This window comes from Epinephelus fuscoguttatus, linkage group LG21, assembly GCF_011397635.1.
Source record: "Epinephelus fuscoguttatus linkage group LG21, E.fuscoguttatus.final_Chr_v1".
Classification (NCBI taxonomy): domain Eukaryota; kingdom Metazoa; phylum Chordata; class Actinopteri; order Perciformes; family Serranidae; genus Epinephelus; species Epinephelus fuscoguttatus.
The window spans coordinates 22,476,635-22,500,616 of NC_064772.1; the positions used below are offsets into that span (position 1 = coordinate 22,476,635).

Here is a 23,982-nt window from a genome sequence, read left to right on the forward strand (position 1 = left end):
GTGTTTTGTATTAATTGTGAATGAAAGCAGATTATTGGTGGATTCACTCTGCACCCAGAATGTTTGTTGGACACATGTCTGCAGGAGTCGGCTGGAGTTGAGACTGCGCCTGCATGGTAGTGAAGTTTGAGTGTTTTCTGAGGGTCTGACAGGAGGATCACATATGGAGCAAGAGCCAGACTGCAGCTGTGGGGTATTTCCACTGTCCATAAGCACCTACCTATTAATGGGCTTAAAGAAACTCATAATAACTCAAATCTGCCAAACTGTTTCTGCACATTCTCTTGCATGCAACAATTGCTCATCAAACCAAAGGCAAGCAGATATTCTATATTGTATTTCCTGTCTCCCTTGCTTCCATGCACAGTAGTTAAAAACAGCTATAGATGGAGGCAGAAATTTTGCACCATATTCCCAAACTTCTGTAGTGAATATATACAAAATATTTTTATCAAATGTCAAAAATAAGTCAATTTATGATGTGTACTGTAGGTGTCAACACCTGATGCATCGACATAGTTAATCAGGCCTGATGTTCTTAAAGGAGTCGAGCAGCGGATTACAGTAATTGAAAGTCCATACTGCGACAGAAATAACTGTTCTCACACAGGGGCTAGACCCACTGGTGCCTTTTGCTGTCTGTTGGCGAGAACTAAATATATTTTCTGCATTCTGAATGGCATTCCGCTCGAACACATACGTGCCAGTAGTTAACAGTGTATGAGAATAAATAGCTTTCTCAGCCAGGCCTTGAGACCTGTCAAAGATGGGTGCATATGTGTGTGATTTGTTTGTTTGCTGAATTATATAGAGGCAGGTCTTAAGAAGTGTTCTCTTCATTTTTATCAGTTTACATTAGTCAGATAAACTCTCGCTCATACATATTGACAGAGTAATAACATGTCTGGCAGAGCAGCAGGGCCTAATTTCTAAGGATCTTAACACTGAGCCAGAATTATGTCACTCTGACCACCTGTTCCTCTGGAGAAAAAAAAAACGTCACCAGCCTTAAGTATATCCGGCACGCATCCAAAATGTGAACTTCTGAACCGGAGTGCTTACTTTCTCATTTGTGTAGAAGCAGGAGGCGGCGGCGTGTAGCAACAGCCACTCTAATTTCGTGGCAGTAGAGGAAGGGTTTACATAAGGGATGTGCTGTTCTGTGCCTGTCACTCAACCTGCCTTTGATGGGCAAACGCAAGATTGAGGCTGATGCTGTTTCGTGTCACCTAAAGGCTAATGAGAGATTAAACATCAGTAGCAGAAACGCTAAATATTGTTCCAGTAGTCCGGCAAGGAGTTCACACTTACGTCTGTGGAAATAACCCAGAGAACATTTCCTTATTGGGTGAATGGAAACATCACTCATAATTAGGAGCTTAATTGAGCATTTTCTTTCTTGTATTATTTAAAGCATCTGAACAAAATGACCTGTGATAATTCTCCCAATCAATGCTCACTTACACGATCTATCAAAAATAGAAAATGCAATCATCTACAGAAAGACAGGCTTCATTTATTAATAATTGCCCGTGCATTAGTTTCGACAGAGGGTCACGGAAATAATAGCTGAGCTCAACAAAACTAATCCTTTCTCTGTCAAGGGAAAAAACAAAATGTTCTGCTGCTTACACCGTCTGTCCTCAAGACCGAGCTGCATTGCAGGTGTAGCGCGAGTATACGGTGTATTTCTTTTGGACTGGAGCTCCAAAATAGCTGTGCAAGCATTGCTGGACCACACACAGCTGTTAGTGGTGTGGTGCTGCTTACATCATTGGAGTTTATGCCAATTAGCCTTTCTCCCTATTTGCAGGGTGTTTGTCATGAATGAATGACACATGTAAAAATAGCCTCCACGGCTGTGTGGCAGGGCTCGCTCTGACTCGTAATATAAGAGTAAACAGAAGACATGAATAACAATAGACTACTGGTATCAGTTCATTAAACTTTCATGTGATTAAAATTTTTTAAATTAAGTGTATGACCACAAACAAAAATAAGAAGCTGCACAGGACATGCTCCTGAAACCAGCCCAGCAGTGGTCCGTCATGGGGGAGCAAGGCGACCACCATGCTGTGGTGGCCTTGATGAAATCAGCTCGCACTAAAGCCAATGTGCTGACAGTGGGGATAATGGTGGTCAGAGTTATTCCAGAGGTCGCGCCGCTCAGCCCAGCGGCTGACCTGTACAAGAGGCTGATAAGCCACAGAGACAGAGAGCCAGTCTCCACACTGTAAACTACAGAGAAACCTGAAGTAATGTTTCAATCTGTGGGCGACACGACAGCGACAGAGACAGGCAGAGAGACAGGCAGAAGAGGGCACTGTTTTTCTTCACTGTTACACACAGTGCAGTTCAGTGATGGAAATATAGTCTATATAAAAGTATTGATGGTACTGAAATGCACTTAGGGGTTTTATGTGTGTAAAATTCTATATAAAAAGAGGATAATCTAGCATGTGGACTGTTACAATGGAGGTTATTATCCTTTAATAACCAAGAAAATTCACATATCTCATTTTAGACAAATCTCTCTAAAAAATAAATTAAAACAGAATGCAATTATTTGCAAATCCTTCTTGACATACAGTGAGGGAAATAGGGATTCAATACATTCATTTTTTTCATGAAATATATTTCCAATGCAGCTATTTATGTGAAATTTATATCGGACATTGGTATCAACTCAATAAAACTACACAGAAAAAGAAATTCTAACATTTTAGACCCATATAAATTAGGTGCAATACAGTGGAATAGCACAGAAAAAGCGTGTCAAACATGCTAACTGGAATTTATTTAATACTTGGAGATACTTCAAGACACTTCCTGTTTGAAGAAACTAATCTCTCACAGTGTTCAGATGGGGTTTTGGCCCATTCTTTGATACAGACAGTCTTACAATATTGAAGATTTTGTGAATTTTGTGAATCTTTAGAAAAAAATGTCACTTGCAATACTTCAACAATGAGTGTCCCCAGTTTCCAAACACTTACTGAGTTGATGTAACACAGTCGAAAACACACAGATGTCCCAAATTTTGGACCGAATCGCAGGCATCAAATTCAGAATGAGTGTATATGTACAAAAAACAATGAAGTGCATCAGTTTGAACATTAAATATGTTGTCTTTGTGTTGTATTTAATTGAATATATGTCAAAAAGTGTTTGCAAATCACTGCATTTTGTTTTTATTTACATCTTAAACAGCATCCCAGCATTTTTTGAATCACTGTTACATTCATGGATGATAAAAAAAAAAAAACCCTACTGCATGAAGGCCGCTGCTATGTGTCCTGCTATGGTTAAGAGAAGTAGCCACATACCCCGCTCCATTTGCTCCATGTGTTAAGGTGTCTATCATGTGTGAAACAAGCTATTTTTCTTCAGCCGTGCCTTTTTGACTCTGATGACATAATGCTGGAGAGAGTGGGCGCTGGGGGGAACTTTCCCCACTCTCACGTTTATACACCTATTTAAGAACAGCAGCCTTTCACACCGAGTTCAGCAGGAAGACGTAGTAAAACGAAATGGGCAAGACCTACAGTATTTCATAATTAATAGGTAGCAGCGAGAGGAGAGCGCTCCACGCTGACGTAAAAAGATCAACAACGTATAAAAGTGATCATTCATTCCCCAGAAAATTACATATGAAGAACGCAGCGCCATATGTTATTCCTTTCACAGGAACAAAACCATAACAAATTTGAAATACGCGTCAAGCTTTTTATAATCTTTGATTGCTTTGCTTTATTTGGAAGTCCTACAGAGCTGCTACTCTGCCTGCCTATACGATCTAATTTGTTACTGAGGTGGTCCCAAGCTCATACCAGGTCACTACCTGCAAGCAGTACTGTAAATTACTTGGTGGGCCTAATTGCCCATGTCCGCTGTATTACTATAAACCACTAGTGCTGTGCTAACTCTATTGTCAGGTACTTAATCAAGGCCACCAGATTTATTTCCCTGCGCTAACTCTGGGGACAACCACAAGCAGAGGCCTGAGTAATTGGATCTTTTTTTGCATCTAAAATTAACCACCTATTCTTAGTGAGAGCTGGGGTTTGGAAATGATAACAATAATGATATCAACCAATACCATATGAGGCCTTGCCTTTCATACTGGGAGTTGCATAATGCATAATAGACCCAGATGTTGCTCGGACTGACCCTACCTGGGGGGGTATGGTGCCATTATGCCAATCAAACACTGTAACACTTGATCAGCCACAGGCCTAAAGCAGACTGGAGAAACTCAATTATTCAGTCTCTTACCTCACACGTACACAGCGGTAGCAACAGGCGTTAAGGTCAGCCCAATCCCTCCTGCATGGACCTGACGTGGGAAATGACAATGCAGGGAAATTAATAACCACAGTTGAGCTATTTTGAGAGGAAAAGCACAGCAATTTTAACATTTTCTGCATTTTCACGCTTGAAAAACTACTTTAGAAGGAAGACAGAGAGACTGATTGATAAATGAATTATGGAAAAATACAGATTTTTGGGCAGGATCTAAGAAAATACAAACATAAAACACCTTTTACAGGTTATTATAGATAGACTTCATTCAGGAACAATATTGATATTAAATTTAACATGCAAAAAAAATATGTTAATATGTCTTCCATCCAATTTCTGTCATTAAGTGACTGTATATAGTAGATTGTAATATAATTCCTTTTCGTCGATGCGGTGGGTGAAGCGGAGACGTGAGAGAAGAGTGAGCACTGAGCATGCAGAGGGAATGTGGTCTGTGTAAGGATGTCAGAAGCATAATGGCCAGCTGAGTCATAGGTTATAAAAAGCTGTCATTAGGGATTTCTGTCCTCAGCAGCTCATCACACAGGACCTGTGAATTATTTATTACGCTGGAAACTCAAGTGCCCCGTTACTCAAGACCGCCTGGTTTCCTGCACTTCCCTTTCCTCGGGGCTTGTTTAATAAAAGCATAGCATTTAGTTGTTGTAATTAAAGTCTTTAAGAGAATCCAATATATAAATAGGAGTTCATTTTATTAATGTGCGGGGATTTTTTTTTTCATAATGGATATAACAAATTATACACCAACAGTGTGTGCGCCTAATGAGGGCTTTTATACAATGAAAGTGTACAATCAGAGTGTTTGTATTATTAGGATGGGCCTTGTATTTGCTTTGCCCGCAGTCCAAATGACCACATCATTAGCACTCAGAGTGCATTAATAAAGGGCATTTTTATTATGAGGCTGATCTTTTTAAAGAGCCAATCTTAAAAGCAGCAATTTGGAAACTCTTAAGAGTACACTCTAACATGCATGATGTTGTCACATATGCTTATATGTCTTTAAAAGAACTAAAGATGCCCCGAATCAGTTTCACCTCATTTTTTCAGCTCGGTTTTGGATAGCAAAGTCGATGCAAATCAGCTCAGGCATTTTTCCTCACTTTGTTTTGTTCTCAGTATATGAAAATGGTTAAAAATCCCATGGGTCAGTGAAAATGATCCCTCCACTCCAGTCGCCTGCTCTAAGTCAGCCAAAACATTCCAGACATCAAAAGGCGGCTTTGCCTACCAGGGCCATTTCAGTGTCCCAACCTCCATGGCCCAGGAGGACTTGGTTATTTGGATAAATTAATTTCTGGAGTCTGCCTGAGTTGCAAAAACAACCTCCTGCCTGACAGCAAATTAGTCTTAACTGAAAAACCTTAGAAAATGCATAAGGTTAAATAAAACAGCCCATTGTGTTTCACTTAAAATTGATTTGCTGTTTACTGACTGCACTGCTGTGTTTATCATCTCTATATTTTTTGTAAATTTCAACAAGAAAATAAAAAATACTGAATACATCTGTAAAGCTTTACGCTGGCAGGTGAGGAGTTTCAATAGTCAACATCAGCACACAGGTTGTAAAACACACATGTACACAGCTGACAGGCTGTATACCATAAAACAGGCTGATGTAAAAGTTTAACAACTGTCAGTGGTATTGAAAAAAATGATATAAAATCGAAATCTCATGAAGACTCAAACAATCATAAAAGAGAAAAAAAATAAACCTGAGAGCACAGACTGTGAAAATGGGGGAGGAAAATGGTTACGGAGGGAAAATTATGCAAACAGATGAAGACAATCCAGAATTAATGGTCCGCAACATTTTCAGGCACTCAAAGAGCTGTCCAAGGACACCATAGGGGAGACTGCATGGCCCCAGTAATTGGAGGAGCATGTAACTTCAAAAGTGAGGAGAACAGACTGGAGAACTTTCCTCTGAAGTCAAAGTCTTAAAGAAAACGTGAAGCACATGTACAGTACAGTAGGGAATCTGGTACATGTGTGAATAAAACTTGTTCTGCTCATTGCTGCAGACATGATACATTGCAGTGTTCCTGCTGTGCTACCGCTCTTTTTTAAACGGACTGAAGTCCAATCATTAGGTCACAGCTGCTCCAGCTCAGGTCAGTGGCTGAAAATACAGAATGCGGGGGAAAGAAACTGGGTCGAAACAAAACAAGATATTCCACAGTGTCAATAAAGACGTCCATAAAACATATCAGTCAGAGGATGTGAGATCACCCGGAGTAAAAGAAAAAGCTTTAAAATGTAATGACCGTAAGTCACAATAGATGTGTCATTTATGGTATTGTGCATTTTGACTATGTTCATAAAAAGGATGATATTTCGGCAAGGCAACCCAAAGACAGGAAAGTGAAATGGTGGCCTTGTCAGATGATGATCTAATCACAATATGAAAGGAGTGTTGCAGTGTCGGTAGTATGGCTGAAAGGATTAGTCTATAGACAGAAGAACCAAGCGTCTATTGATGACTGATTATCTAGTTCTAGCCTTTCAAATATGAGGATTTGCTGCTTTCCTTTTCTAATGTGATCATAAACTGAATATCCTTAAGCGCTGGTCAGTTAAAACAAACAATGGGAAGATGCCACCTTGGATTTTAGTGAACTGACAGGTATTTTTCATTATTTTCTGACATTTTATAAAACGATCAACCAAAAACTAATCTGCAAATTGACCGACTTTGACAGTAATTGTTACTTGCAGCCTATTTTCTGAGGGAAAGATGGGTACTAAAGATACTAAAGGCTAAAGCATATAAACTACAGGGGCATGAAGAGAGTGCAGATCTCCGCCAAGGCCAAATACCATACCTTGCACTGTTAAAGAAAGTGAAAAATAATTTGTGCATAAGTTGCGTGATTCAGATCCGCTCCAAAATTTAATGAGCTCTTCCTCAACCCATGCAACACCCTTCCACTAAGTTTCAAGAAAATCTGGCCAGTAGTTTTTCTGTAATCCTGCCAACAAACACACAAACAGCACTAAAAACATGACCTCCTTGGCAGAAGTAACAATACACAATATCATGAGAAGCAGTCTGATTACCGATATTAAAAGTCTGCAAACCTCACACATTAGAAATATTTGAGATTAAACTAAAAAGATGTGGACCAGATGAGACAGACAGACAAAGCAAACATCATCTGCTCCACTTTTCTACCCTTGTGATTACAGCACCACATGGTTTGTGCAGCCAATGCATGACCTCTGGTCACAAGCGAGCCAATCCTCAGCAGTGACCTCATCATAACATTTAACCAGGTGCATAAATATATGAAAGCTTCCTGAATTGACATTTAGACTCTAACAGACTGCTGATATTTGACAACTTGGTCCTAAGACAAAGAAAAACATCCAATCAGGGAACCACCATCTTTACACAGCCGATGCTTACACAGCGCTGCAGCACTGTAGTCGAAGGCCTGCGTCTGCAACCTACACTGTAATCATGATGGCATAACTTTGACATAACCTACACTTCTGTCTTGATGATGTGCTTCAGCCATATATCACGAAAATGAGTCCAAGTCCGAGGAAAATGAAGACAAACTGTATCATATTGGAATGGGAAAAGCAGAGGGGAACACAATCTTTCCAAGGTCCTTCGGTCTGAGGGAAGAACACCATGCGTGCTTGAGTCAATCCAACATACACTAACTGAGGAGAAAATGTCCATTTTTAACCTGCTATCCATCACTGTCAAGTGTGGTGCACGGTAAAAAAGGAAATAATTAGACAGAAAAATGACTGCCGCCTGGGGCAGAATGAATGAGAGTAAAACCTAGGTACAACTGCTGTTAACTTAAGGCAAATGATATTTTGATAAATGTCCTGTGTGCAACCTGAACTACCTGCATCGTCCTATTTCTGGGAGTGAACGCATGTTAGTCTTACATTATGTGCTATTGGGGGAAAATGACAGATGACATGTGTTACAAAATGCTGCACAATGCAAGAAGAGGCTTCAAGAAATTAAATAACGCAGTGTAGCTATAACTTTGAAACTGTGTTGATTCCTTTTCAAGCTAGTGTAAATTAGTGTAAGGTGATGTAGCTGCAGGATGCACCAAAGTAAAGTACCATAATGCTTTGCAGGACAGGTAAACACTTCAAATACACCAAAATTAGGCTTTATAAGCTTAATAAAAATGATATACATTGAAAAATAATTAATTAAAATAAATACATTGAGCTACAAATAAGGTGTTTGTCCTGTGAAGGCTCTACTTATCACTGCTTGAGCCACAGCTAATACCACAGCTATGATTCATGGTGCTAGCTGTCTCCCTCCTCACAGTCACTGCTGCTGTCCCCGCCCATATTGGAAGTGTCTCAATACCACGCTGTCAATTCACCACACAAGGCAACAAATTGGCAACAACAATTGACAAGAAACGGGAAACAGAAAAGCAACAAAAAAAGCAGACAAACTGCAAATACAGTCGTGTCAGTGCTACCTACCTCACTGTATCACCGCTGTCACCACCACATTCAACAAGTCTCTCCGTCCATAACCATGAATTTTACTGTCTTCAGCCACTGCTTCTTTCTCTGCTGCGTGGAAAATGTGTCCGTGACAAGCTCACACGGGAGGAAGGAGGAGAAAAACCACGCATTAATAGCTTTTAAATGTACAAAATGAGAGCTAAAAAGTTTTTAAGGGCAGCGGAGTCGGAAGGTTACAGTGAATTGACAAGATAGATCCGCATGCGTCTGTGCGCGCGCTGCCCACTGGTATCAGATGTAGCAGGCACGAGGAAAACTTTACCCGCACACACACAGACTGTGTTACAGGTCACTGTGTCGCCAGCAGGTTGGCTTTACCTGTCAATAACACAGCTTATAGTTGGATAATATTTCAAAACTCAACTGTTTAAGTTAGCTGGATAAAATTGTCACTTGTTTCAGTAGGTTTTAAAATATAATACAACTTTTAAATGTATTAATTAGTCACTAAAACCCCACTTACAAGACTGTGACGATGCCTGGATATTAAAGCTGCCTTTGTAATGGTAAACCATACTTTACAATTAACGTCATCTCTTCCTCTCCTTCGATATGAACCAGAGCGCCACCTATAGGTCCCCCATACAACCATTAATATTGTTAAATGGTGATCAATATCTGCTGAGAATATTATTGATGGCTTGTAAGAAATCTTTAACTCTTTGAAACATGAGCAAATTGGCTTGATTTCTTTTAAAAACATGGGAAGAAGGCAATAAGCAACAAAAGAAGAAATGACCCAAACATTTAGCAAGGATTTTTTTTAAGAAAAAAAAAAAAAAGATAAAACAAACAAACAAAGAAATTACTTGCAGAGGCCTTAAAAATTATAATAATTCTGCAACATAATTTTATTATTTTTATGATTTATTTTATGATTTTTTATTTACGTTATATCTTGTAAAATAATCATAATTATTTTATTATTATTATTCATTTTTACTTTTTTCTTATTAATTTTATTAATTTATTCTTTTTTTTGCTTAAGGTCTTCATGTTCAATTGGCTCTGGAGTTTGTTGACATATGTTCAATACTGCCTCTATAAACAAATAAAAAGACAATTACAAAAGAAAAATGCTTGATGTTAGGAAGGATGTACTCAACTTAGCTAGATAAATGGTACGGTGGTATTTGTATTTATGTTTATATTCCAAGTGTTTTTATTGAGTTAAAGATGAAATTACATATATCATGCAGTGGTGTCAGTGCTCATTATATATTACAGAATTTTGAAATGATAAGCTCACAGATGTAGAAGCATATGAACACAAACATGTAAACAAGACAGAACATCGGTGTATTAAATGTAGTTAAATTAAAAATAATAATTAAAAAAAGGTCTAGATGCAGGACTTCTTTAACCCCTTCTATCCCCCTATCTGTTTTCCTCATCTCGCTCATAAACTTATTGTCAGAAAATAATATAGTAAAGGAGTGGAGGTGTGATATGAGAGGTTGCCAGGTTGTGATATATAGTAGGTCTGCCCTTTAAGACGTATCTTATCCTTTCCTTTAAGTGTAGTGTACTGGTTCGGTCATGTAGCCACATATTGTAGGTTGGAGCTGTTGTTCCTTTCTGTGACATTAGTAATAGCTTTATTGCAGTAATGATACAGGAGAGAGGAATTTTTGTTGAGCTTGTATCTATATTTTGTCTTTATTTGTACCCTATAGTGCATGTTTGAGAACTTTAAACATGTATAGCAGATTTGAGAGACAGACCCATAGGGACGAAGAAGGTTAGGGTTGAGGAATGACTTTTACTGTCTTTGTCACAACAGTAGAGCGTGTTATATGAGGTATGATGTCATTAAGAGAAGGTCAGACAGTTTTTGTTGAAATCTTTTTTGTTGTATGCTCTGTTTTGTTCATTTAACAGTCTGTCATTGCCCTGATATCTACATGTGTCGTGATACTGACAACGGTTATTGGTGAATGTATGCCTGTAAGTTGTGTCGAAAATAAAATAAATTTAAAAAAGAAGTTTTAATTCAGTGGATCCTAAACTAAATCTGGACCCAGGTAAAAAAAAACATGAAAACCTAAATTATTATGGGGGGAAAAATATATTAATGTCATTGCTTTTTCTTGAGAAATGCAAAAAATATGGGGAAATTTAATCATTGACTGAACTGCTTACATCTTGGACACACGTCCTATGGTTAGGGATCACAGGGGTCACATGTTGGGAACCTCTGCTTTAATTATTGTATGCATTTATATAATATGGCATGATATAGTAGTATAGATTGGGATGTCTGGCACAACTTAATCTGCTTTCAGTGTGTCTTGAGAACGTCTAAAGAGGTTAAAGCTCCAGTGACACAAGTGTAAACTTGTACTTTATTGTTTCGCAATTACAGTGCACACAACAGGATAAATCAGGAAGAGTGTTTCTGAGTGAAAATGTCTGAATGCAGCATTCTTGCTGGCCTAATAAGCCTTTATATAGCAGCCTAAAGCAATTGTCATGCCACTCTTTTGATAATATCAACTCATCGGACTACACCATTGGATGGACAGCCCTTAACGGCCCTTAACAGCCTTCAGCAATACATCACGAGACAATTCTGATGATTTGTTGCATCAATTGACTGTTCACATAATCTCATTTGGGGTGGAAAATGCACTCATCCAAAGGTTCCAGTCGAGGCCTTCATTTCAGCACAGCAGCCCACACACCTTCAGATAAAGGGCTTCGAGTGGATGGAAAGTGCCACATATCCTTGAGAGCATTTTTTAATTTCTTGGTGCTCCATCTGTTGAAATGATAAAGTGCAGCCATAATGGAGTGCAACAAGATTAAATTAATCAGGTTTGTCCATTACACCGCCGCAGGCTCTTCACAGATGATTGCAATTTTCTCTGTCAGGCCCATTATTGTAAGATCTGTTTAGTGGCTTGATGCAATTAAAATGGACTTAATGTAAATTTAACAATACAAATAACACTTCTGTCTGTGTATGTTGAAGAGGGGTGCGGCTGGAGGGTCCTGAAGTGCAACGGTAAACACCCACTGTAACCATTTATAACTTCAAACAAACCAGGGTGCTATTTGATTAGTGCGGACTCTGTGATCAATAACTATGTTTCATGTTTTCATGTTCTCCGTGATGTCAAAGGATCCGGTTGCACAGACCACCCTTGTCTGGACATCGGCTGTAAGGAACACAACACCTTCCACAAGCGTATCATGATGCCCATAGATCATTTGAACCTGGGGGGGGGGGCGGTTTAATGGAGTCGCTCTGATGAAAGCACATAAAGTGCACGCCTTTACTCTTGAGTATGAATCTCATGGTTCAGTACAGTAGGTGAGGCAGACTTGAGAGAATTTTATTAATTTTTCCCGGAGCTGATCTAATATTTTCCTGATTGGTTGCTTCCTCCTGCTGGATCAGGTCACTGCCAGGGGACAAAGCCTACAGGATGTGTGCTTAACAGGAGGAGATCTCAGCCGAGCGCCACAAAGCTCCCACCGCCACTTAAACACGGGAACGGCGGAACTGTCACGCTAAAAATGTCAGATGCTTTTTATTCTCAGCACCTCTATAATTTTTGATTTATGCCAAACAGTAAAATATAACAATGCACCAATGCTTTCTCTGCATGAAGATACTCCTACGCGTTCGAGAACCAGGTTTTCGGTGGTACCTCTGCCGTGAGGCACATTTTTCATAGATCTATCTGGAACCTCTGAGCCACATCTGTTTTAAGTGATTTTACTGGATCTGAGGCGGCTGAGCTTAAGGTTATTGTGGCTAAATGAAGAATTACCATAACCAATCAGACAATGCACCTTATTACATTATATGCTGCATTTCATTTTGAGGTCAGGTGTTTTGTGTTAGTCTCCTATCGCATTACAAGCAAAGTGAAATAACCCACACCTGGAGAAAAGCACATATTTTCTTTGATACATAAAAGGACGAAGGCAATGTTTTTATTCAAATGTTCATTTTTTTCCCATCACACAATGAGATTTATAATACCTGGTGTGCCGCCCAGGTAACCTGAGGAGGTATGCACCAGTGTGTTTGTTGGAGGCACCTTTCTCACGAGGTGCATTCCAGTGGTCATGGCAGGCCAACAACAAGTCAATCAATCACATTCTGCACACCAGTAATTTAGTAGGTGTCACACTATCTCTTTTGTTAGCCACAGGACGGCAGTGGGAGTCAGAGAGGGAGGCAGGACAACAAAATGCTTCTCAAACAGCTGAGGACACATAAAAATCACATTATGCAACGCTTTATGTGGTTTATATGAATCGCTGAACGACAATCACGCACAATTTAAGACAGTTACGCATTTTATATGCAGTAAAACTACAAACAGGAAGTTGATCCATCTTTTATATGATTACAATATGATACTTTATTGACCCCTGCAGGGGAGCATGCTTAAAGTTTGTGCCCCAGACACAAAGAGTGAGGCTGGTAGGTATTAAAGAACCAGCTCAGTGACACATAAGCAGGGTGCAAACACAGCAACATGGAAGTCTGATCTTCAGTTGTGGACTTGAGTCAGATTTGAGTCTTTAGAGGACTTTAGATTCAACTAGACGAAATCAAAAAGACTTGCAACTTGACTTGGACTTAAACACCACTGACTCATGATTGCACTTGGACTTGAAAATACTTGATAACTTTCACCAAGCCAATTTGTGCAATTGCCAAGTTGTACAAAGTTTTCCAATATGAGATGAGTTAATTACAACAAAACAGGACAGAAACAATCAAAATTCATTCTATTATGGCACATTAATAGTGTTATATACTATGAAAGTGAAAGACTGATTAAGTTCAGTCATATTTGTTTCAACAAATAAATACAAATTGTAAAAAGCAGCCATGTTTTTTATAAATTCAATATATTATTTCTCTGTCAAAATGGCATTAAATTTAGTAGGAAGCACACTAAAGGTGTTTCTCAGTGTCAAGGAAGGATCCTTTGAAGGACGTTACGTCATCGACCCCCGCCGAAGGACTATTCCAATGTCAAGGATCCTTCTGAGTTTCACGAAGGACTGAATCCTTCTTTCAGAGAAATTCGACGGGTATAAAATCCCCACAATGCTTTGCACAGTACACGATTTGCTGGAAGTGAGGGCGCGGCCTCTTCAGTGAAACCTGCATCAGTGGAGCTCTGCAGGATTTTGATTAATAGGCCGATGTCATTTATTTAGATTAATGTCTCCATGAGTTTTTATCATACAAGTGTGAAAAAAATATTGACAGAAACCTCATAATTTACATTTTCTAATGTGTCCACTGTTGAATAATGAGATTTTTTGAAATCACAGGATTTAAATAAAACATAAAAGTTTCAAATGAATCATTCGCAGCATAGATGGGGCGCTAAATGTGCTTCTGCAGGATCCTTCCTTGACTTTGAGAAACACCCTAAGACTTGTTTAGGGCTTGAAACTCAAAGTTCAAGACTTGGGACTTGACTTGTGACTTGAAATGACCGACTTCACCCCAGCTTTGCCAATCTGTAATACTGACTGAAGCTTGACTTCAAGATTTAAATTCAATGTGTCCCTTAACTGACTGTAAATATTGGCTGTTGTACTCATATTTTTGTAAAGATGTATAAAATTGGTGTTTTAAATTGTGCTGGGTGGAGTACCCTTTTGCTTACATTCACAGATTGTTCCTTTAAAAGCCTCTCCTTTTATAACCATTAAACAACCCTGCTATTCCTCACGAGTCCCTATATCATGGGAAAGAAATAATATATAAGATCCAGATATAAGTGCTTATCAAATAACACAAATTATACATTTTTGTAATACCACCCAACACAACCCAGTGAGTCCTTGGGTAATTAATCTCCATCTGTAGGTATTTATATGTTTAACTTGCTCGACATCTGCCCAAACATACAAATACAATAACAACCAAAACACTTTGATTCATTGCTCTGGTGGTATATGGCCTCGAGGTGACGGCTGTCCGCTTGCCAAATCAAATACCCCTGCAGGTATGTGAAACCCTGAAAAATGCACTTCAATCTGTCCTCTATCAGCGGTTATGCTGGAGAGGAAGTATGGCCAGTGTTTGAGAGCGGAGCGCAAAATAATGAGCCGCCCATTCCAAAAAATGTTTAATACAAACATACAAGCACCGGCATCAAATGCCAGAATCTCCCACAAAAAGAGCTTATGAAGCCCCGGTCCAGTGGGATAGCATAAAGTATGGGAAATTTGTAGTCCTCCAAAACTGCTCAGAACAATTACCCAGTATGTGTGGATTCTTTTTAATATGTCATGAAGAAAACTGGCACCGAGCGCGAGACCTCTTCTTCGCCTTTTACTCAGTCATGATGGTTTATGGGCTGCACTTTTTTGAATAAAAAAAAGGCATCTTCTGAACTTTGGCAAAGTTGGTGGTGAGCTTTTTAACATATGAACGTTTGCAAGGAGATATGTTAGCTTTTTAAATTATCACCACACCAGAATGCTTTTGGCTCGTGGTAGAAAATTGCTTTTGGGGGGAATAATGTGCGTGAAGGTTAAAAAATGTCATAAGGAATACTGGTGAGGAGTTACCTTATTGGCTCTTCTTGGATATAATATGATTCCGCTGATGTGCCATCCGCAACCAACGTCTTAAATCTCACTCACTGACACCATTTTCTGCCAGGGTTACCTTACATATCTGTGGTTTTATACAATAATACAATAACTGGTAGATGCTCAGGCCAAGAGTACTCGCTTTTATAAAACATTATACATATAAAAAACAGTGCTGGCAGACTGTTTTATGTGCTCATTGTCACTTACAGGTACTATCATGGCATTTTTTACTAGAAGGTTGTATTTCATGATGATGTAATAATTTTCTTTTTAGGGGAAAAGACTTATTGGATTTGTAAAGCATCCACCCTGCTGTTTTATAATGAAGATAAAGTAACCTCTGCCATAAAAACAGACCACAGCCCATGCGGTGGAACGGACTTAATCATAACACATATACCTTCGCTGCTTTAATGTATTGAAAACATCTCTATCCTGAAGTGGGGAACACACGTTGAATGAAAATGTGTTTGCCTCGTAGCAATAGGTCAGCGATAGGTGTGGTTGAGTCCGCAGACGGATAGTGATCATGTGGATTAAACTGCATTTAGCCACACTTGTCTCATGGGATTTTCCTTGGCTACATGCGAGCAGACACTGAGCCAAAGCCCAGCTCAGTATTTTGACAGCGGAGCCAGAAAAAACAAAAGTGTTTTGCTTTTCCGTTGAAAAAAAAAAAAAAAAAGGCGAGGGAGAAAAGAAATGAAGATGTAGTGGAGAGAAACGGTAGTCCCTCAGCCACTGCCTTACTCAATCCATATGCGAGGCTTAGAGGCAGGAAATACCCACAATTCAGCGTAATCAGGGTAGAGGCCGCCTACCCCATTGGAACGGACCTGGTGGAACTGATTGGGCACCATTAGGGCAAGCAAAAGCTAAATATGCAGCACACTTGAAATGTTACATTTTCATACAGATGCAATCAAAGTAATGGGAGGGAACAAGCTCTATCTCCCATGAAAATATAAGTAGAAATGGATTTGTGAAGGTTTTTCTGTATGATTTTTAAGGTTCATCTCTAATCTAACAGCTTCAGCCTGCTGCCAGATATGTGCGAGCAACATCGGCCCACGCTCGCCTTAGTTTAGAGTGACACATCTCCGAGTTACGAGTGTTTGATCACTGCAAAAGCGCGTCATGTAAAAATCTCCCAGGCCCTCGCTGCTGCTGCGTATTCTCACTCTGAATCACAAAGGAACATTTTGTATTTTGCTCGCTTGCATTGCTAATTCACAAACTGACTCTATTCTGCGGTACCAACACTCAACCACAAGTAAGACTTCAGCGGAGCAACATGACAATGTGCTTCCCTAAGAAGGCAGCAGTTGTTTGACAGGCTGGTGGGTTTGTTTCGTGATGAGGGAGAACTGCTGGCATGTTAAACCATAATAACACTTCCCCCAAACTAGCGTGCTAGCCGTAGCTCTGTGTCAGAACCAGAAGAGGGGTTTCCCAGTTGTACAAACAGAGGCGGACTGGCTTGTTGTCCGTGCTGCTTGACGTTTATGGAATTTGAGGAGTCTGCATGTTTACTGATAGTTGGTTTTGGTTTGTCCCGTTTGAGAAATAATTGGGAGGCTAGGAAACAAGGGGAGCGACAGCTGATGTGGTTTGGTCAAAGGGAACGAACATCTGCCTTGGATTTAATGTGTGGCCCGATGACGACCGATGGCACTGGCGCAATATCTGCCTTCCTCTCTGTCTCTATCTATTGTTAGATTTGTCTGTCTCTCACACTCCTTCGCTCTCACACGATTTCAAAAAGCATCATCTGTGCCACACAGCTCTGTGTGTGATTGCTTTCTCTCTCTCTCTGTGCTGTAAATGTAATTTGCGAGCCGCCAACAGCGCGCACAATAACAAACACGTGAACACTGGCCTATACATTTTGAGTAGGAGAGAGGGCTGCAGTAGTTAAATCCTTGATTTGTACCTCTCGAAAACTCTCACAAGTCCCCCGTGCCCCTCCACCCCCGCTCTCCACCTCCCACACAATTCCCAGGTCAACAGAGCTCTCAATATGAGGCGCGTCTGGTCTACTGTGACAGCATATGGTTATCCACTCAAGGTGTCCGGAGACACTCGTTCTTAATACATTTCCAGTAAACAATAGAGTGAAGGGCTTAGTCAATCAAAGTGGGTACCACACTGAAGAAGTCTGTCTCGGTAAGATAAAAAAAAATACATCTTTCTAGTATTTAAAAATGTCTCCCCCTTCCATACACATAATGCTATACGAATATACTAAGCTGGATCTTTTTCCTCCTCTCTGCAATCAAAATATCTCCTTTTTAGCAGTTAAACGTCTGGCAAAAAGGAGCTGTACTGTATGCGAGCGAAGAGTAAACACACCAAATTAGACGCTGATTACATCATATTTTGAATCGGGGGGCTAGAATGGCATCGCATGAAGTTTTATGGGCACTGTCAGTTACCTTTTAAAAAACACACTCACCATGGAGATGATGTTTACGTTAAGAAAACAAGTGTACGTTTTGCCTGTTAGAGGCACAATTCCTTAAGTGCTCGGCAGCCTGGCGCAGATGTTTGTAGTGTAAACATATAGTGAATATTAGAATGATGTAAACCCAGAAGGTCTGCAGGCTATTACCACCTCTGCTACTTTGCCTCTTTATGTGTAATGCTCCGAGATTAACAATAAAGCTAATTTTATTCCGTCAGACTGTGTCCTTCTCTGGCAGATTTGACCTACATGCTGTCTGACTGGATGATAGACAGATGCTGCCATTTCTCCCAGAGTGTGTGTGTGTGTGTGTGTGTGTTGCCGTTGCATGGCGACAGTATGGCAGGCATGATGGAGACGTGTGCTGGGACTGATAGCATCTCTGAGAGGCAGCTCCCCTGGGTTAATGGGGGAGTTATCCTATTAGAGCCCCTCCTCTGCTCCACTCCTCCTCTTTCTGCTGGAGAGCACCCATCATTGCCTGGTCTGTATACACTGGGAAGAGGCTAATGGCCTTCGCTGCACGCAGTACAACCACAGCCGGGAGAGCTGCTAGAATTCCAGGCTAGCTGACTGGTCCGAAGAAGAAAAGTCCTGTTGTATTTCGGGTACTCCTCCTGAGGTGCAGTAGTGGATTGTAACTAAGTACATTTACTCTAGTTTTGTACTTCAAGCTGGAGCTGAACTCTGTCGACATGTGCTTCTTATGTATGCCTGCAGGTGAACTCGCTGCATCTTCCCTGCCCTTAGGAGCGCGCCTCTCATGCCTTTCCGTGCAAAAATCTTGATTTAAATCCTTCCTATGAATGCAGAGTATCGTTTTTTATCAGGAGCATCCACTCCAGACACTTTTCTTTGAGGCTTCTTCTGCCATAGTCTCGGCCCTTTTCCTGCCCCCTTTAGATCCACATGTTTGACGTAAAACATACTGCAGAGTCTTAGGGCTGCTGTGAAAATGCGCCTTTTTTAATCAATTTTTTAATTATTATTTTTTACTTTTTTAATTTTATAAAATTTATTTATTTATTTTTTGTATTCTTTTATTCATTCCTTTTTTTTATTTGTATATGTGTATGCATATGTATATATATGTTTGTTGTTTATTTAATTTTATCTTATTTAATTGATTTTTTTCTCTTACCTGCTGTGTACAGTTGTATTAGTTGTCGTTGTAATTTGGTGGTCAGGCCTCTGCTCCTCAGAGTTGATCTCATCTAATTGGCGGTATCAGCTGACTGATTCTTGCACTTCTAAATAAATTGACTTTTTTTGTTGCATTGATCTCAGCATATGAACCTTTTTTGTGGCTGTCCAGTCCAGTTCTATCAGAGTGCAGGTATCTCTTTTGCCGTCCTTTCTTGACGTAAAACGCATCACTTTCTAGAGCCCCAGAAAGTCGCCATAGACACCAGAAACCAATACTCAAGTATAGGGGGAAATACAGAGGGCATCCTTGGTGGCAATAGGCTTCAAGGCTGTAGCCATGGAGTCAACATTGGGGGAGACCAAATCTGCAGGCCCCCCACCCCCCCAAACACACACACCCTTACGTCCTGCCATTGAAATTCTAAAGTAAAATATGTACAAATTCACGAACACTATAAAAAACAATAACCATTCACGACATCAAAATTTCATAACACTTTACAAAATCACAATAAACAGTTACAATATAGCCTACGTAATGCTCATATTACATTCTCGTTTTCCACTTCTATTCAGTAATGAACAGAGAGACAAATTTACATTGCCTGCCTGGAATGTTACCCATACAGCAGTCTGGCAACAACATTAATGGCAACCATGGCAACCAGCCCTGGCATTCTGCTACGGCAACTCCACTTGGACAAACCACTGCAATTCTTGAACCAATAGTAACAATAACGGGGATTTGTTATGTTTAGTTATAATTATGATGATTACATTATTTCGGATGGTGGTATGTGGTTGCCTATCGTAGAGTAGCAATGAAAAAAAAACGTTTTTTGTTGTTGTTGTTTTTCATTTTCAGTTATATATTGGCGGAGGGGGGCATTTTGGGCACATCTGAACACTGGGGGGGACGTGCCCCCCTCAATGTATATGGTGACTACTGCCCTAATAGGCTTTATCAGCATTGTGTGAACACATTTAACAAAAGCTTAAATGTAACAGACATTCATTTAGCCGTCTTGCACTCCAACTTTAGCACAAATTTGAGGTATTCTACATGAGTATTTACATTGAAGTTTGGAGGAAAATACTGCACTACATTTATTTGACGGCTTTAGTTACTAGTTACTTTTTAAATTAAGATTAAAATTAGACCATATATATGAGCTTGTAGCGATGCCCACATTTCCCAGCATGCTGGGCGGAGTAGTTTGTTGTTGCTGGTATGTTTACTGTTTTCTGTTCCATAATGCAAATATCATCTTTTTGTTTTTGGCCATGGTTTGTCTGCTTAGAGCAGGACGGTTTATGCTAGTTAATGTCATTTGTGTGTTAATTAATTAACACACATTTGTGTGTGTTAACACAGTTAGTGAGTTGGCTACCCCACTTCTTGACCCCAGCTGTATTTTTCCCACTAAGTTTAAGTCTGATGTTCGTATACGACATGTCCGTAAAGAATGACAACACAATAAAACAGTAAAACTCTCTCTCTATATATATATGCATCAGCAATAATATTGAACCAGTCACAGGGGGCATTTCCTGCATTTTAAGTATTTTAACTTTTGATACTTGAAGTGAATTTTGCTGATATTTATTCACTTTTACTTGTTATGGTATTTTCTGTTTAAAAAAAATAAGAATAGCATTGACCCTTAATCATGCTTTATATGAAAGCAGGAGATGCATATGCATGTAAATAATATTGACCATAAAGAACACTGTATACTTTTTTCTGTCAGGTGGAAAGGGCTTGGCAGATGTTAGATTCTCGTCCTGAATTATTATAGTACAGCCCTCTCTTCCCTCTGTATCAGTCTCCTGTGTCTCTCTCTCTCTCCTATCTCTCTCCACTGCTGATTCTCAGGATCGATAATCCTCGGCGGGTGCCCTTACATTTCCCTCTTGACATGTTGGGCCATTAATCACCCCTCTGCTTCTGCGGCAGGAAGGATGCCTCAGCTAGAAAACATCTCAAGCAAGCGCAGGTCAGGTGGAAAGGTGAGGACAGCTTAACGGACTGTCCCCAATAACATGCCCTCTTCTATTGCTTCAAAAAGAGACTTCTTTTCCCTCTGCCCTGAGTCAATGGATGAGTGGGGGAATAAATTAGGAAGCCACATTAAGCTGTCACCCAGCAACACAGACTAGCTTTCCACATGTGAGCACACTTTTCAGAGACCACACTGAGCAACTGGTCCAACTTGAAGCCATATTCATAAATAAAAAGCTTTAAAAAAGACAAAAAGCACTGGATTTTTAAACTGTTTTTCAGGACATAGAGTTATTTTTTTCACTTTAAGATTAATTCACATTAGCAGCTTTCGGAAAAAGTTTTAATTCAATGTGATTTTCGTCATATATCTCTGCTTGGATCAACCACAGCAACTAAGGAAACTGTACCACAGCAAACAACAAAACCACCACAGCTAGGCCTACAGCATATTCCAAGAAATGCACATTCAAGAAATGGCATCCTGTTTTTTTTTGAAAACTTAACCCTGCTGTTGTGTAAATCTCCAAGTTTTCCTCCTTCACAGATCTGACCATCATATAAACCATTCTTAGTGCACACATGTTCGATAGTGAAAGTCAAAGGAAGGAATCTTTGAAGATTTCAGGAGTGCATCTGGGCTCCTCTTAGACGGTTTACTCCCTCCACCACAGCCGCTGCTTGTTTCCCCATGGCTTCTGAAAGCAGCACAAAGACATTGACCTAGGCCTCAGTAATGGCCCCTTGGTGGCCATCCTGCCTCGCAATGTCCATCCTCAGCATAGTTGAGTACCGAGGCGCTTGACATTTTTATGCCTTAACTCGTGCTTTAACTCCACCACATCAACAAGGGTGCACTTGTGAGATGTTACAATAACGGACGTGAGGAGAGAACCATAAAAAGCTGGAAGGATTAAAACAATCTTATAGATCACAGTCAACTGGGGCCTCCACAAGGTTCGTTCCAACAGTGATCACAAATTGTGCTTCAGGTTTTCTAGCACATCAAAGGTGGTATGAGGAAGGTGAGTCACCCTCAGCAGGGGAGGCTGATATATGGTGTGAGGAGGGAGACGGTATGAGGCTCATTGAGGGGCTCGTGCGGAAACCTCTTGGACAAACTCTCACTGCACCATATTTGCCCTTGTGACCTATTTTCCTGACAGCATTGCAGGAAAGGAGAAGTACTATTACTTCTTAGCAGAAAAGGCACAGAAACCATTCTCAGTACAAGGTCAGGTGGTGGGAATGGCCTTGGTTCCTACTGTAAGCATGAGCATAGGCAGATTAATAAAGAATGGGCTCCTGGGTACAGACATGCAAAAGGCCCTACCACCTCTCCTACAAAAGAACAAGACACAGACTTTATGGTATTTAGCCTGTTTTTGTTGCTGTTTTGTGTCTCTTTGTAGTTATTATGATTCATTTTGTGTCTCTTTGTCCTCATTTTCTGTCTCTTTGTAGTTGTTTTGAACTTTTTCTAGTTTTTCTTTGGTCATTTTGCCCCTGAAAGTAGTCATTCTGCACCTGTTTGTAATTGTTTTATCTCTTTGCAGTTGTTTTCTGTGTCTTTGTAGTCAGTTTGCATCTCTTTGTAGTTGTTTTCTCTTTTTAGTTGTTTTGTGTCTCTTTGTAGTCATTTTGCATCTCTTTGCAGTTGTTTTGTGTCTCTTTGCAGTTGTTTTCTGTCTCTTTGTAGCTGTTTTTTTGTCTCTAGTTGTTTTATGTCTCCTTGTATTTGTTTTCTGTCTCTTTGTAGTCATTCTGCACCTCTCTGTAATTGTTTATGTCTCTTTGTAGTTGTTTTGTGTCTCTTTGTAGTCATTTTGCATCTCTTTGCAGTTGTTTTGTGTCTCGTTGCAGTTGTTTTCTGTCTCTTTGTAGCTGTTTTTTTTGTCTCTAGTTGTTTTATGTCTCCTTGTATTTGTTTTCTGTCTCTTTGTAGTCATTCTGCACCTCTCTGTAATTGTTTATGTCTCTTTGTAGTTGTTTTCTGTCTCTTTGTAGTAATTTTGCATCTCTTTGCAGTTGTTTTGTGTCTCTTTGCAGTTGTTTTCTGTCTTTTTGTATTCATTCTGCACCTCTTTGAAGTTGTTTTATCTCTTTGCAGGTGTTTTGTGTCTCTTTATAGCCATTTTGCATCTCTTTGTAGTTGTTTTGTGTCTCTTTGCAGTTGTTTTCTGTCTCTTTGTAGTCATTCTGCACCTCTTTGTAGTTGTTTTGCATCTCTTTGTAGTCATTTTGTTTCTCTTTGAAGTTGTATTGCAAGTCTTTGTAGTTGTCTTATGTCTCTTTGTAGTTGATTTGTGTCTCTTAGTAGTTGTTTTAATGTCTATAGTTGTTTTGTGTCTCCTTGTAGTTGTTTTCTGTCTCTTTGTAGTCATTTTGTTTCACTTTGAAGTTGTTTTGCATATCTTTGTGGTTGTTTTGTGTCTTTTTGCAGTCATTTTGTATCTCTTCGTAGTTGTTTTGTGACTATTTGCAGTCATTTGTGTCTCTCAGGAATTGCTTTATGTGTCTTTGTAGTTTTTTTGTGTCTCTCTGAGTCTGTATTTATTTTTTGTAGTTGTTTTATGTCTTTTTGTGGTTGTTTTGTGACTCTTTGCAGTCATTTGTGTCTCTCAGGAATTGTTTTATGTCTTTTTGTAGTTGTTTTGTGTCTCTTTGTAGTCATTTGTGTCATTTTGTAGTTGTTTTATGTCTCTGTAATTGTTTTGTGTCTCTTGGTAGTTGTTTTATGTCTCTTTGTAGTTGGTTTGTGTCTCTTTGCAGTCATTTGTGTTTCTAAATAATTGTTTTATGTGTCTTTGTAGTTGTTTTGTGTCTCTTTGTAGTCATTTGTGTTGCTCTATAGTTGTTTTATGTCTCTTTGTAGTTGTTTGGTGTCTCTTTGTGGTTGTTTTGTGTCTCCTTAAAGTAGTTTGTGTCTCTCTGTAGTTGT

At 39.6% G+C, this 23,982-nt stretch overlaps 1 protein-coding gene across 17 annotated transcripts in view; it reads right to left on the reverse strand.

Annotated features, from left to right (window-relative positions):
- The window catches only part of eya1 (EYA transcriptional coactivator and phosphatase 1), a 69,339-nt gene extending 59,956 nt beyond the window's left edge, over window positions 1–9,383 (reverse strand). For 16 of the 17 annotated variants that reach the window (XM_049565378.1, XM_049565375.1, XM_049565374.1 and 13 more), the window contains exons 1-2: window positions 8,800–9,292; window positions 4,276–4,336 (exon numbers count right to left, since the gene is read on the reverse strand). The gene's annotated coding sequence lies outside the window, so the exon portion shown is untranslated. The other variant, XM_049565358.1, reaches the window with a different exon arrangement.
- Between the last annotated feature and the right edge of the window lie 14,599 nt (window positions 9,384–23,982).